Source organism: Apostichopus japonicus, chromosome 10 (assembly GCF_037975245.1).
Source record: "Apostichopus japonicus isolate 1M-3 chromosome 10, ASM3797524v1, whole genome shotgun sequence".
Classification (NCBI taxonomy): Eukaryota; Metazoa; Echinodermata; class Holothuroidea; order Aspidochirotida; family Stichopodidae; genus Apostichopus; species Apostichopus japonicus.
This window is the reverse complement of record NC_092570.1, coordinates 11,995,591-12,012,693: the sequence shown is the minus strand read 5'-3', so window position 1 is coordinate 12,012,693 and position 17,103 is coordinate 11,995,591. Positions and strand designations below refer to the sequence as shown.

Below are 17,103 nucleotides of genomic sequence, written 5' to 3'. Positions count from 1 at the left end.
TAGGGCGTTATGGAGGTCTGACCCTGTATACGGTACCTGATTCCATAGTAACCCACACCACATGCCACATGCAATGATCTAGATAGAGTGATAGTGTACAAACTGTAATTTTCAGGACATATCAAACTTTACGTAGCAGGGAGAATAGCAAATAGACGACCAATAGGGCAGTCAAGTCAATTGGACAGCCCCCACCCCTCCCCGACCCTCCATCCCATTCAACAAGGATGAATACACATAAAATCCTATGCTTTCAAATATTTGATCCTAATGATAGCCCTAGAACCTACATATAGCTGCTTTCCCAGTTTCCCCCTCCAGCAACACCCCCCCCTTTTGCCCCACATGATGGTTCCACATATGGGTGGAGCCTGTAAAAGTTGGACAAGGTTATTTTCTACACTGATGTATTTGAGATTAAGCAGTTCATCAATTTGGAATGACAACAAAACTTTGAAAAGGTGGAAATAAGATGGTCAAAAATTAATATTAGACTGTTCATTAAATTCTCACACACATTATGGGGACCCAAATAGTTGAAAAAAAAAACATTCTACATTACATTTAATATACATCACCTTAATCTATGCTGTTGGAAATGGTAAAAAAAATTCTTTCTCAAACAATTGGAGAAAGCCATATCAGTGTACATCCCTATTTTCTCTATAATATATCAAATTGTATGAATGTAGCACATGCAACAGCATATATTCTGAATAGGGATTTCCAATCATCCCCACCCCTCATTCCCACTCAACTAGTGGAATGACATCAAAACATTATTTATACATAATATCACATTATTAGGGCGTTATGGAGGTCTGACCCTGTATACGGTACCTGATTCCATAGTAACCCACACCACATGCCACATGCAATGATCTAGATAGAGTGATAGTGTACAAACTGTAATTTTCAGGACATATCAAACTTTACGTAGCAGGGAGAATAGCAAATAGACGACCAATAGGGCCGTCAAGTCAATTGGACAGCCCCCACCCCTCCCCGACCCTCCATCCCATTCAACAAGGATGAATACACATAAAATCCTATGCTTTCAAATATTTGATCCTAATGATAGCCCTAGAACCTACATATAGCTGCTTTCCCAGTTTCCCCCTCCAGCAACACCCCCCCCCCCTTTTGCCCCTCATGATGGTTCCACATATGGGTGGAGCCTGTAAAAGTTGGACAAGGTTATTTTCTACACTGATGTATTTGAGATTAAGCAGTTCATCAATTTGGAATGACAACAAAACTTTGAAAAGGTGGAAATAAGATGGTCAAAAATTAATATTAGACTGTTCATTAAATTCTCACACACATTATGGGGACCCAAATAGTTGAAAAAAAAAACATTCTACATTACATTTAATATACATCACCTTAATCTATGCTGTTGGAAATGGTAAAAAAATCTTTCTCAAACAATTGGAGAAAGCCATATCAGTGTACATCCCTATTTTCTCTATAATATATCAAATTGTATGAATGTAGCACATGCAACAGCATATATTCTGAATAGGGATTTCCAATCATCCCCACCCCTCATTCCCACTCAACTAGTGGAATGACATCAAAACATTATTTATACATAATATCACAATATTAGGGCGTTATGGAGGTCTGACCCTGTATACGGTACCTGATTCCATAGTGACCCACACCACTTGCCACATGCAATGAGCTAGATAGTGTGATAGTGTACAAACTGTAATTTTCAAGACATATCAAACTTTACGTAGCAGGTAGAAAAGCAAATAGACGACCAAGAGGGCACGCAAGTCACTTGGACCCCCCCCCCACCCCGCCTCGACCCTCCATCCCATTCAACAAGGATGAATACACATAAAATCCTATGCTTTCAAATATTTGATCCTAATGATAGCTCTAACCTACATATAGCTGCTTTCCCAGTTTCCCCCTCCAGCAACACCCCCCCCCTTTTGCCCCACATGATGGTTCCACATATGGGTGGAGCCTGTAAAAGTTGGACAAGGCTATTTTCTACACTGATGTATTTGAGATTAAGCAGTTCATCAATTTGGAATGACAACAAAACTTTGAAACGGTGGAAATAAGATGGTCAAAAATTAATATTAGACTGTTCATTAAATTCTCACACACATTGGGACCCTTATAGTAAAAAAAAAAAACCTTTGACATTACATTTAATATACATCACCTTAATCTATGCTGTTGGAAATGGTCAAAAAAATCTTTCTCAAACAATAGGAGAAAACCATAACAGTGTACATCCCTATTTTCTCTATAATATATCAAATTGTATGAATGTAGCACATGCAACAGCATATATTCTGATTAGGGCTTTCCAATCATCCCCACCCCTCATTCCCACTCAACTAGTGGAATGACATCAAAACATTATTTATACATAATATCACAATATTAGGGCGTTATGGAGGTCTGACCCTTTATAGGGTACCTAATTCAATAGTAACCCACACCACTTGACATATGCAATGAGCTAGATAGAGTGATAGTGTACAAACTGTAATTTTCAGGACATATCAAACTTTACGTAGCAGGGAGAAAAGCAAATAGACGACCAAGAGGGCAGCCAAGTCAATTGGACCCCCCCCACCCCTCCCCGACCCTCCATCCGATTCAACAAGGATGAATACACATAAAATCCTATGCTTTCAAATATTTGATCCTAATGATAGCCCTAGAACCTACATATAGCTGCTTTCCCAGTTTCCCCCTCCACCAACACCCCCCCCCTTTTGCCCCTCATGATGGTTCCACATATGGGTGGAGCCTGTAAAAGTTGGACAAGGTTATTTTCTACACTGATGTATTTGAGATTAAGCAGTTCATCAATTTGGAATGACAACAAAACTTTGAAAAGGTGGAAATAAGATGGTCAAAAATTAATATTAGACTGTTCATTAAATTCTCACACACATTATGGGGACCCAAATAGTTGAAAAAAAAAACATTCTACATTACATTTAATATACATCACCTTAATCTATGCTGTTGGAAATGGTAAAAAAATCTTTCTCAAACAATTGGAGAAAGCCATATCAGTGTACATCCCTATTTTCTCTATAATATATCAAATTGTATGAATGTAGCACATGCAACAGCATATATTCTGAATAGGGATTTCCAATCATCCCCACCCCTCATTCCCACTCAACTAGTGGAATGACATCAAAACATTATTTATACATAATATCACAATATTAGGGCGTTATGGAGGTCTGACCCTGTATACGGTACCTGATTCCATAGTGACCCACACCACTTGCCACATGCAATGAGCTAGATAGTGTGATAGTGTACAAACTGTAATTTTCAAGACATATCAAACTTTACGTAGCAGGTAGAAAAGCAAATAGACGACCAAGAGGGCACGCAAGTCACTTGGACCCCCCCCCCACCCCGCCTCGACCCTCCATCCCATTCAACAAGGATGAATACACATAAAATCCTATGCTTTCAAATATTTGATCCTAATGATAGCTCTAACCTACATATAGCTGCTTTCCCAGTTTCCCCCTCCAGCAACACCCCCCCCCCCCCTTTTGCCCCACATGATGGTTCCACATATGGGTGGAGCCTGTAAAAGTTGGACAAGGCTATTTTCTACACTGATGTATTTGAGATTAAGCAGTTCATCAATTTGGAATGACAACAAAACTTTGAAACGGTGGAAATAAGATGGTCAAAAATTAATATTAGACTGTTCATTAAATTCTCACACACATTGGGACCCTTATAGTAAAAAAAAAAAACCTTTGACATTACATTTAATATACATCACCTTAATCTATGCTGTTGGAAATGGTCAAAAAAATCTTTCTCAAACAATAGGAGAAAACCATAACAGTGTACATCCCTATTTTCTCTATAATATATCAAATTGTATGAATGTAGCACATGCAACAGCATATATTCTGATTAGGGCTTTCCAATCATCCCCACCCCTCATTCCCACTCAACTAGTGGAATGACATCAAAACATTATTTATACATAATATCACAATATTAGGGCGTTATGGAGGTCTGACCCTTTATAGGGTACCTAATTCAATAGTAACCCACACCACTTGACATATGCAATGAGCTAGATAGAGTGATAGTGTACAAACTGTAATTTTCAGGACATATCAAACTTTACGTAGCAGGGAGAAAAGCAAATAGACGACCAATATGGCAGCCAAGTCAATTGGACACCCCCCCACCCCTCCCCGACCCTCCATCCCATTCAACAAGGATGAATACACATAAAATTCTATGCTTTCAAATATTTGATCCTAATGATAGCCCTAGAACCTACATATAGCTGCTTTCCCAGTTTCCCCCTCCAGCAACACCCCCCCCCTTTTGCCCCACATGATGGTTCCACATATGGGTGGAGCCTGTAAAAGTTGGACAAGGTTATTTTCTACACTGATGTATTTGAGATTAAGCAGTTCATCAATTTGGAATGACAACAAAACTTTGAAACGGTGGAAATAAGATGGTCAAAAATTAATATTAGACTGTTCATTAAATTTTCACACACATTGGGACCCTAATAGTAAAAAAAAAAAACCTTTGACATTACATTTAATATACATCACCTTAATCTATGCTGTTGGAAATGGTAGAAAAAATCTTTCTCAAACAATAGGAGAAAGCCATAACAGTGTACATCCCTATTTTCTCTCTAATATATCAAATTGTATGAATGTAGCACATGCAACAGCATATATTCTGATTAGGGCTTTCCAATCATCCCCACCCCTCATTCCCACTCAACTAGTGGAATGACATCAAAACATTATTTATACATAATATCACAATATTAGGGCGTTATGGAGGTCTGACCCTGTATAGGGTACCTAATTCCATAGTAACCCACACCACTTGACATATGCAATGAGCTAGATAGAGTGATAGTGTACAAACTGTAATTTTCAGGACATATCAAACTTTACGTAGCAGGGAGAAAAGCAAATAGACGACCAAGAGGGCAGCCAAGTCAATTGGACACCCCTCTCCCCTCCCCGACCCTCCATCCCATTCAACAAGGATGAATACACATAAAATCCTATGCTTTCAAATATTTGATCCTAATGATAGCCCTAGAACATACATATAGCTGCTTTCCCAGTTTCCCCCTCCAGCAACACCCCCCCCCCTTTTGCCCCACATGATGGTTCCACATATGGGTGGAGCCTGTAAAAGTTGGACAAGGTTATTTTCTACACTGATGTATTTGAGATTAAGCAGTTCATCAATTTGGAATGACAACAAAACTTTGAAACGGTGGAAATAAGATGGTCAAAAATTAATATTAGACTGTTCATTAAATTCTCACACACATTGGGACCCTAATAGTAAAAAAAAAAACCTTTGACATTACATTTAATATACATCACCTTTATCTATGCTGTTGGAAATGGTCAAAAAAATCTTTCTCAAACAATAGGAGAAAACCATATCAGTGTACATCCCTATTTTCTCTCTAATATATCAAATTGTATGAATGTAGCACATGCAACAGCATATATTCTGATTAGGGCTTTCCAATCATCCCCACCCCTCATTCCCACTCAACTAGTGGAATGACATCAAAACATTATTTATACATAATATCACAATATTAGGGCGTTATGGAGGTCTGACCCTGTATAGGGTACCTAATTCCATAGTAACCCACACCACTTGACATATGCAATGAGCTAGATAGAGTGATAGTGTACAAACTGTAATTTTCAGGACATATCAAACTTTACGTAGCAGGGAGAAAAGCAAATAGACGACCAAGAGGGCACGCAAGTCACTTGGACCCCCCTCCCCCCTCCCCGACCCTCCATCCCGTTCAACAAGGATGAATACACATAAAATCCTATGCTTTCAAATATTTGATCCTAATGATAGCCCTAGAACATACATATAGCTGCTTTCCCAGTTTCCCCCTCCAGCAACACCCCCCCCTTTTGCCCCACATGATGGTTCCACATATGGGTGGAGCCTGTAAAAGTTGGACAAGGTTATTTTCTACACTGATGTATTTGAGATTAAGCAGTTCACCAATTTGGAATGACATCGAAACTTTGAAAAGGTGGAAATAAGATGGTCAAAAACTAATATTAGACTGTTCATTAAATTCTCACACACATTATGGGGACCCTAATAGTTGGGGAAAAAAAAAACCTTTGACATTACATTTAATATACATCACCTTAATCTATGCTGTTGGAAATGGTGAAAAAAAAAATTTCTCAAACAATAGGAGAAAGCCATAACAGTGTACATCCCTATTTTCTCTATAATATATCAAATTGTATGAATGTAGCACATGCAACAGCATATATATTCTGATTAGGGCTTTCCAATCATCCCCACCCCTCATTCCCACTCAACTAGTGGAATGACATCAAAACATTATTTATACATAATATCACATTATTAGGGCGTTATGGAGGTCTGACCCTGTATACGGTACCTGATTCCATAGTAACCCACACCACTTGCCACATGCAATGATCTAAATAGAGTGATAGTGTACAAACTGTAATTTTCAGGACATATCAAACTTTACGTAGCAGGGAGAAAAGCAAATAGACGACCAATATGGCAGCCAAGTCAATTGGACACCCCCCCACCCCTCCCCGACCCTCCATCCCATTCAACAAGGATGAATACACATAAAATTCTATGCTTTCAAATATTTGATCCTAATGATAGCCCTAGAACCTACATATAGCTGCTTTCCCAGTTTCCCCCTCCAGCAACACCCCCCCCCCCCCTTTTGCCCCACATGATGGTTCCACATATGGGTGGAGCCTGTAAAAGTTGGACAAGGTTATTTTCTACACTGATGTATTTGAGATTAAGCAGTTCATCAATTTGGAATGACAACAAAACTTTGAAACGGTGGAAATAAGATGGTCAAAAATTAATATTAGACTGTTCATTAAATTTTCACACACATTGGGACCCTAATAGTAAAAAAAAAAAACCTTTGACATTACATTTAATATACATCACCTTAATCTATGCTGTTGGAAATGGTAAAAAAAATCTTTCTCAAACAATAGGAGAAAGCCATAACAGTGTACATCCCTATTTTCTCTCTAATATATCAAATTGTATGAATGTAGCACATGCAACAGCATATATTCTGATTAGGGCTTTCCAATCATCCCCACCCCTCATTCCCACTCAACTAGTGGAATGACATCAAAACATTATTTATACATAATATCACAATATTAGGGCGTTATGGAGGTCTGACCCTGTATAGGGTACCTAATTCCATAGTAACCCACACCACTTGACATATGCAATGAGCTAGATAGAGTGATAGTGTACAAACTGTAATTTTCAGGACATATCAAACTTTACGTAGCAGGGAGAAAAGCAAATAGACGACCAAGAGGGCAGCCAAGTCAATTGGACACCCCTCCCCCCTCCCCGACCCTCCATCCCATTCAACAAGGATGAATACACATAAAATCCTATGCTTTCAAATATTTGATCCTAATGATAGCCCTAGAACATACATATAGCTGCTTTCCCAGTTTCCCCCTCCAGCAACACCCCCCCCCCCTTTTGCCCCACATGATGGTTCCACATATGGGTGGAGCCTGTAAAAGTTGGACAAGGTTATTTTCTACACTGATGTATTTGAGATTAAGCAGTTCATCAATTTGGAATGACAACAAAACTTTGAAACGGTGGAAATAAGATGGTCAAAAATTAATATTAGACTGTTCATTAAATTCTCACACACATTGGGACCCTAATAGTAAAAAAAAAAACCTTTGACATTACATTTAATATACATCACCTTTATCTATGCTGTTGGAAATGGTCAAAAAAATCTTTCTCAAACAATAGGAGAAAACCATATCAGTGTACATCCCTATTTTCTCTCTAATATATCAAATTGTATGAATGTAGCACATGCAACAGCATATATTCTGATTAGGGCTTTCCAATCATCCCCACCCCTCATTCCCACTCAACTAGTGGAATGACATCAAAACATTATTTATACATAATATCACAATATTAGGGCGTTATGGAGGTCTGACCCTGTATAGGGTACCTAATTCCATAGTAACCCACACCACTTGACATATGCAATGAGCTAGATAGAGTGATAGTGTACAAACTGTAATTTTCAGGACATATCAAACTTTACGTAGCAGGGAGAAAAGCAAATAGACGACCAAGAGGGCACGCAAGTCACTTGGACCCCCCTCCCCCCTCCCCGACCCTCCATCCCGTTCAACAAGGATGAATACACATAAAATCCTATGCGTTCAAATATTTGATCCTAATGATAGCCCTAGAACATACATATAGCTGCTTTCCCAGTTTCCCCCTCCAGCAACACCCCCCCCTTTTGCCCCACATGATGGTTCCACATATGGGTGGAGCCTGTAAATGTTGGACAAGGTAATTTTCTACACTGATGTATTTGAGATTAAGCAGTTCACCAATTTGGAATGACATCAAAACTTTGAAACGGTGAAAATAAGATGGTCAAAAACTAATATTAGACTGTTCATTAAATTCTCACACACATTATGGGGACCCTAATAGTTGGGAAAAAATAACCTTTGACATTACATTTACTATACATCACCTTAATCTATGCTGTTGGAAATGGTCAAAAAAATCTTTCTCAAACAATAGGAGAAAGCAATAACAGTGTACATCCCTATTTTCTCTATAATATATCAAATTGTATGAATGTTGCACATGCAACAGCATATATTCTGATTAGGGCTTTCCAATCATCCCCACCCCTCATTCCCACTCAACTAGTGGAATGACATCAAAACATTATTTATACATAATATCACAATATTAGGGCGTTATGGAGGTCTGACCCTGTATAGGGTAACAAATTCCATAGTAACCCACAACACTTGACATATACAATGAGCTAGATAGAGTGATAGTGTACAAACTGTAATTTTCAGGACATATCAAACTTTACGTAGCAGGTAGAAAAGCAAATAGACGACCAAGAGGGCACGTAAGTCACTTGGACCCCCCCACCCCTCCTCGACCCTCCATCCCATTCAACAAGGATGAATACACATAAAATTCTATGCTTTCAAATATTTGATCCTAATGATAGCCCTAGAACCTACAAATAGCTGCTTTCCCAGTTTCCCCCTCCAGCAACACCCCCCCCTTTTGCCCCACATGATGGTTCCACATATGGGTGGAGCCTGTAAAAGTTGGACAAGGTTATTTTCTACACTGATGTATTTGAGATTAAGCAGTTCACCAATTTGGAATGACATCAAAACTTTGAAACGGTGGAAATAAGATGGTCAAAAACTAATATTAGACTGTTCATTAAATTCTCACACACATTATGGGGACCCTAATAGTTGGGAAAAAAAAAACATTCTACTTTACATTCCATGTACATCACCTTAATCTATGCTGTTGGAAATGGTGAAAAAAAAAATTTCTCAAACAATAGGAGAAAGCCATAACAGTGTACATCCCTATTTTCTCTATAATATATCAAATTGTATGAATGTAGCACATGCAACAGCATATATATTCTGATTAGGGCTTTCCAATCATCCCCACCCCTCATTCCCACTCAACTAGCGGAATGACATCAAAACATTATTTATACATAATATCACATTATTAGGGCGTTATGGAGGTCTGACCCTGTATATGGTACCTGATTCCATAGTAACCCACACCACTTGCCACATGCAATGATCTAGATAGAGTGATAGTGTACAAACTGTAATTTTCAGGACATATCAAACTTTACGTAGCAGGGAGAATAGCAAATAGACGACCAATAGGGCAGCCAAGTCAATTGGACAGCCCCCACCCCTCCCCGACCCTCCATCCCATTCAACAAGGATGAATACACATAAAATCCTATGCTTTCAAATATTTGATCCTAATGATAGCCCTAGAACCTACATATAGCTGCTTTCCCAGTTTCCCCCTCCAGCAACACCCCCCCCCCTTTTGCCCCACATGATGGTTCCACATATGGGTGGAGCCTGTAAAAGTTGGACAAGGTTATTTTCTACACTGATGTATTTGAGATTAAGCAGTTCATCAATTTGGAATGACAACAAAACTTTGAAAAGGTGGAAATAAGATGGTCAAAAATTAATATTAGACTGTTCATTAAATTCTCACACACATTATGGGGACCCAAATAGTTGAAAAAAAAAACATTCTACATTACATTTAATATACATCACCTTAATCTATGCTGTTGGAAATGGTAAAAAAATCTTTCTCAAACAATTGGAGAAAGCCATATCAGTGTACATCCCTATTTTCTCTATAATATATCAAATTGTATGAATGTAGCACATGCAACAGCATATATTCTGAATAGGGATTTCCAATCATCCCCACCCCTCATTCCCACTCAACTAGTGGAATGACATCAAAACATTATTTATACATAATATCACAATATTAGGGCGTTATGGAGGTCTGACCCTGTATACGGTACCTGATTCCATAGTGACCCACACCACTTGCCACATGCAATGAGCTAGATAGTGTGATAGTGTACAAACTGTAATTTTCAAGACATATCAAACTTTACGTAGCAGGTAGAAAAGCAAATAGACGACCAAGAGGGCACGCAAGTCATTGGACCCCCACCCCGCCTCGACCCTCCATCCCATCAACAAGGATGAATACACATAAAATCCTATGCTTTCAAATATTTGATCCTAATGATAGCTCTAACCTACATATAGCTGCTTTCCCAGTTTCCCCCTCAGCAACCCCCCCCCCCCCACCTTCTGCCCCACATGATGGTTCCACATATGTGTGGAGCCTGTAAATGTTGGACAAGGTTATTTTCTACACTGATGTATTTGAGATTAAGCAGTTCACCAATTTGGAATGACATCAAAACTTTGAAACGGTGAAAATAAGATGGTCAAAAATTAATATTAGACTGTTCATTAAATTCTCACACACATTATGGGGACCCTAACAGTAAAAAAAAAAAACCTTTGACATTACATTTAATATACATCACCTTAATCTATGCTGTTGGAAATGGTAAAAAAAATCTTTCTCAAACAATAGGAGAAAGCCATAACAGTGTACATCCCTATTTTCTCTCTAATATATCAAATTGTATGAATGTAGCACATGCAACAGCATATATTCTGATTAGGGCTTTCCAATCATCCCCACCCCTCATTCCCACTCAACTAGTGGAATGACATCAAAACATTATTTATACATAATATCACAATATTAGGGCGTTATGGAGGTCTGACCCTGTATAGGGTACCTAATTCCATAGTAACCCACACCCCTTGACATATGCAATGAGCTAGATAGAGTGATAGTGTACAAACTGTAATTTTCAGGACATATCAAACTTTACGTAGCAGGTAGAAAAGCAAATAGACGACCAAGAGGGCACGCAAGTCACTTGGACCCCCCCCCACCCCTCCCCGACCCTCCATCCCATTCAACAAGGATGAATACACATAAAATCCTATGCTTTCAAATATTTGATCCTAATGATAGCTCTAACCTACATATAGCTGCTTTCCCAGTTTCCCCCTCCAGCAACACCCCCCCCCCCTTTTGCCCCACATGATGGTTCCACATATGGGTGGAGCCTGTAAAAGTTGGACATGGTTATTTTCTACACTGATGTATTTGAGATTAAGCAGTTCACCAATTTGGAATGACATCGAAACTTTGAAACGGTGAAAATAAGATGGTCAAAAACTAATATTAGATTGTTCATTTAATTCTCACACACATTATGGGGACCCTAATAGTTGGAAAAAAAAAACCTTTGACATTACTTTTAATATACATCATCTTAATCTATGCTGTTGGAAATGGTGAAAAAAAAAATTCTCAAACAATAGGAGAAAGCCATATCAGTGTACATCCCTATTTTCTCTCTAATATATCAAATTGTATGAATGTAGCACATGCAATAGCATATATTCTGATTAGGGCTTTCCAATCATCCCCACCCCTCATTCCCACTCAACTAGTGGAATGACATCAAAACATTATTTATACATAATATCACAATATTAGGGCGTTATGGAGGTCTGACCCTGTATAGGGTACCTAATTCCATAGTAACCCACACCACTTGACATATGCAATGAGCTAGATAGAGTGATAGTGTACAAACTGTAATTTTCAGGACATATCAAACTTTACGTAGCAGGGAGAAAAGCAAATAGACGACCAAGAGGGCACGCAAGTCACTTGGACCCCCCTCCCCCCTCCCCGACCCTCCATCCCGTTCAACAAGGATGAATACACATAAAATCCTATGCTTTCAAATATTTGATCCTAATGATAGCCCTAGAACATACATATAGCTGCTTTCCCAGTTTCCCCCTCCAGCAACACCCCCCCCCTTTTGCCCCACATGATGGTTCCACATATGGGTGGAGCCTGTAAATGTTGGACAAGGTAATTTTCTACACTGATGTATTTGAGATTAAGCAGTTCACCAATTTGGAATGACATCAAAACTTTGAAACGGTGAAAATAAGATGGTCAAAAACTAATATTAGACTGTTCATTAAATTCTCACACACATTATGGGGACCCTAATAGTTGGGAAAAAATAACCTTTGACATTACATTTACTATACATCACCTTAATCTATGCTGTTGGAAATGGTCAAAAAAATCTTTCTCAAACAATAGGAGAAAGCAATAACAGTGTACATCCCTATTTTCTCTATAATATATCAAATTGTATGAATGTAGCACATGCAACAGCATATATTCTGATTAGGGCTTTCCAATCATCCCCACCCCTCATTCCCACTCAACTAGTGGAATGACATCAAAACATTATTTATACATAATATCACAATATTAGGGCGTTATGGAGGTCTGACCCTGTATAGGGTAACAAATTCCATAGTAACCCACAACACTTGACATATACAATGAGCTAGATAGAGTGATAGTGTACAAACTGTAATTTTCAGGACATATCAAACTTTACGTAGCAGGTAGAAAAGCAAATAGACGACCAAGAGGGCACGTAAGTCACTTGGACCCCCCCACCCCTCCTCGACCCTCCATCCCATTCAACAAGGATGAATACACATAAAATTCTATGCTTTCAAATATTTGATCCTAATGATAGCCCTAGAACCTACAAATAGCTGCTTTCCCAGTTTCCCCCTCCAGCAACACCCCCCCTTTTGCCCCACATGATGGTTCCACATATGGGTGGAGCCTGTAAAAGTTGGACAAGGTTATTTTCTACACTGATGTATTTGAGATTAAGCAGTTCACCAATTTGGAATGACATCAAAACTTTGAAACGGTGGAAATAAGATGGTCAAAAACTAATATTAGACTGTTCATTAAATTCTCACACACATTATGGGGACCCTAATAGTTGGGGAAAAAAAAACATTCTACTTTACATTCAATATACATCACCTTAATCTATGCTGTTGGAAATGGTGAAAAAAAAAATTTCTCAAACAATAGGAGAAAGCCATAACAGTGTACATCCCTATTTTCTCTCTAATATATCAAATTGTATGAATGTAGCACATGCAACAGCATATATTCTGATTAGGGCTTTCCAATCATCCCCACCCCTCATTTCCGCTCAATTAGTGGAATGACATCAAAACATTATTTATACATAATATCACAATATTAGGACGTTATGGAGGTCTGACCCTGTATACGGTACCTGATTCCATAGTAACCCGCACCACTTGCCACATGCAATGAGCTAGATAGTGTGATAGTGTTCAAACTGTAATTTTCAAGACATATCAAACTTTACGTAGCAAGGAGAAAAGCAAATAGACGACCAAGAGGGCAGCCAAGTCAATTGGACCCCCCACCCCTCCCCGACCCTCCATCCCATTCAACAAGGATGAATACACATAAAATCCTATGCTTTGAAATATTTGATCCTAATGATAGCTCTAACCTACATATAGCTGCTTTCCCAGTTTCCCCCTCCAGCAACCCCCCCCCCAACTTCTGCCCCACATGATGGTTCCACATATGGGTGGACCCTGTAAATGTTGGACAAGGTAATTTTCTACACTGATGTATTTGAGATTAAGCAGTTCACCAATTTGGAATGACATCAAAACTTTGAAACGGTGAAAATAAGATGGTCAAAAATTAATATTAGACTGTTCATTAAATTCTCACACACATTGGGACCCTAATAGTTGAAAAAAAAAAAACCTTCTACATTACATTTAATATACATCACCTTAATCTATGCTGTTGGAAATGGTAAAAAAAATTCTTTCTCGAACAATAGGAGAAAGCCATAACAGTGTACATCCCTATTTTCTCTATAATATATCAGATTGTATGACTTTTGTACACTGTCGTGCTGGAGATGGTTGGGAAAGTGACATAGGAGCCCTATTTAGACCATTTTATGTAGCAAATGCTACATTTCTGTAGTTTGATATGTCTTTGAAACTACAGATTGTACACTGTTTTGAAGTTCATTGCATGGGGCAGGTGGAATGGGCCCATGGGGAATCAGGTACTTCATACTTTGAGTACTTTATTCAGGGTTTGACATTTCATAATGGCCTAATATTCCAATGTTATGTCTATTTAATGCTTTGATGTCATTCCACTTGTTGATTGGAAATGGGGGATAAGGTGACTTGACCACCCAATTAAGCTATATGCTGTTGCATATGCTAGATCTATAAAGTTTGGCATGCCTTGGAAAGTACACTACCTTTTAACCTTTTCCCCTATTCTTTGTCAAATATTTTATCATATTCTCACATAGATATTGTTTTTCTGCTCTCTTACAGACAAGGGCTGGCTGGCTGGCACAGTACTATCATATAAATGCTCAAGTTGGTATATCAAGGCTGCTTGGTTCCATATTATATAATGTTGTGTTGGGACCTCCGGATATGCAATAAACATGTTCTTGGATTTTGTCAGCTGGGTTGGTTTCAAGCAAACAATTCTTGCATAGTGGATATGTCAGCACTATAGCAACAGATCATACTGATTGGTGAAGTTCAGCTCTATGCACAATATTCATTTCAGAGAATCTTTGTTTCTTGTGTTCAGTTCTTTGATTATCATACATTTTGGAGACCATTGAGCACATTGTATTATATCACCATGCATTGATCTTGATATTATATTGATGAGTTATTTATTAAACTGAGATGGTATGTGTTTGAGGAGTTTTAATACTAAATATTATGATGCAAGAGAAAGGCATAATTAGAAAATTTACAAAACATTTGTGAACATCATGCTTTGTCAATGTGACAGGAAGATTAGCTATGATGAAATATAATATATACCATACCATATTATACCAGTGAAAATTATACTTTTTTAAAGATAAAGTGATGTACTGTTGATATTTGTCTTGAAACAGTTCCATATGTATGGACAAATCTGTTGCAATGTAGATACATAGGGTGCAACATATGACAAGAATTGAATAAAATTCTACTCTACTCTACTTCCTCTACAATATCTGTAATATCCTCTCTATGTTTCCACACAGTTGTATAAAAGTTCTTCTTTGGGTTTTTTTTGTGCTACTATTTTACAGGGCACGAAGGGTGTTGTTTTGGCTGTGTTTTTTCCAAGGAGGAAGGTGGATTACCCCCCTCCCCCCTGGTTCCCCACCTTCACCTTATGCTGAAATTATCCCCCTATTTTGAATCAAATTGAGTCAAGTGGTGATGCCAACCAACATGGAGTGTTTGAACAGCAGCTTGGTTTTGAACTGTTATTTAGGTAAACAGTTCAATTAAATGTTTCCTGTGTGGGAGAGGACAAAGGTGCCCACTTAAGGCTTTAAAAAGTTGGCCAGTATTGTTATCCTATATTTACCATTGCATTCTTTCAAAATTGCATGGAATTAAAATTTGAGGGATGTATCAGGAAATAAGTTCCATATGCAACAAACCAATATATGGCATCCTTCCATGACAATTGTGAAATGCCAGATATCTTGTTCAATCATTATGCCTCCTCCTCCTCCACTCCCCCCCCCCCCTTCCTCCACCCCAGAAATTACTACCAATAACACTATGGAATATAATTACATTGGTAATGATTGAAATTATGTGGCTTGAAGTTTTTTTTTTTTTCATTTTTCGATATCAACCTTTCTGCAAAAACTATAATGTGTCCCTAACGATCATTATTTGAAGTAACACACTGTTTTCCCCATCATACCCCCTTCGGCATCCCAGGAATGGATAATAAGCACACTTCGATCATGAACAGTTAGAAGTAGTGCTTCTCAAATGATATCCAGCTGATACCAGTTTCAAACAAGTCTGTGGCCAACTCACTTGTCATGTGTGAAGTAATTTTTTCCCTTATCACCCCCCCTTCCCCTTCCCCATGATATACTGACAATGGAACAGAAGCATGCTACATTGATTATGATTGAAATAACAAACTTCCAGTGAGGTCCCCATAAACCAATTCAGTGTGTGTTAAGTCAGTAGTGAGTCCCCACAAGTAATGTGGAATGTCTTGTATAGTAACACTATAACAAAAGTAAATAAAAACATAAATAATCCCTAACTTAATTTTGGATGGAAAGGTCATTACAAATTCAAAGTTTGAAGCCTCTGTGATCATTGTAACTAACGGTCCCCATAATGATAGCCAAAAGGTTGAGTCCCCGTAAACCACCTTACGCCTGTATGGGTGTTTGTGTGTGTGTAAGTGACGGCTAGCTTGTAATCACGATATCTCAACAACTACAAGTTGAATCAATGTGATACTTAGTAGATGCCCCATGATGTGTAGATGTGCCCTATTGTTATTGGTTCCCATCTCCTGAATATTAAGGAGTGGGCGGGGGACTTAATCGTATTGTCCGATTTATTTCATGCTTGGTTTGGTGATGTACCTACATTGTATTTAGAGATTTGCGCAAGTTTCGTGTTCCTCTAACACTGATAGCTCAGTAACACTATTATCACATAGATTCAGACCACTCTTTTATTTTCTCCTGGTCATCTTCATTTAGCTGACATAAACTATCATCACAATAGGGTATGTCCTTCCTGTTTATCTGGTCTTGGGGGTAACGTTCCATGTTGGAATTTCTTT

The 17,103-nt window shown here is 38.4% G+C and overlaps 1 protein-coding gene and 1 long non-coding RNA gene across 7 annotated transcripts in view; both read left to right on the top strand.

Moving 5' to 3' along the window:
• Positions 1-15,669, top strand: part of LOC139975253 (uncharacterized) — a 99,817-nt gene extending 84,148 nt beyond the window's left edge. Inside the window, exon 2 of the long non-coding RNA XR_011795704.1 lies at positions 14,814-15,669. This is a non-coding gene — a long non-coding RNA (uncharacterized lncRNA). The remainder of the gene's footprint in view (positions 1-14,813) is intronic.
• The window catches only part of LOC139975250 (uncharacterized), a 231,028-nt gene that overhangs the window by 90,013 nt on the left and 123,912 nt on the right, over positions 1-17,103 (top strand). The gene's annotated exons all lie outside the window — the stretch shown is intronic.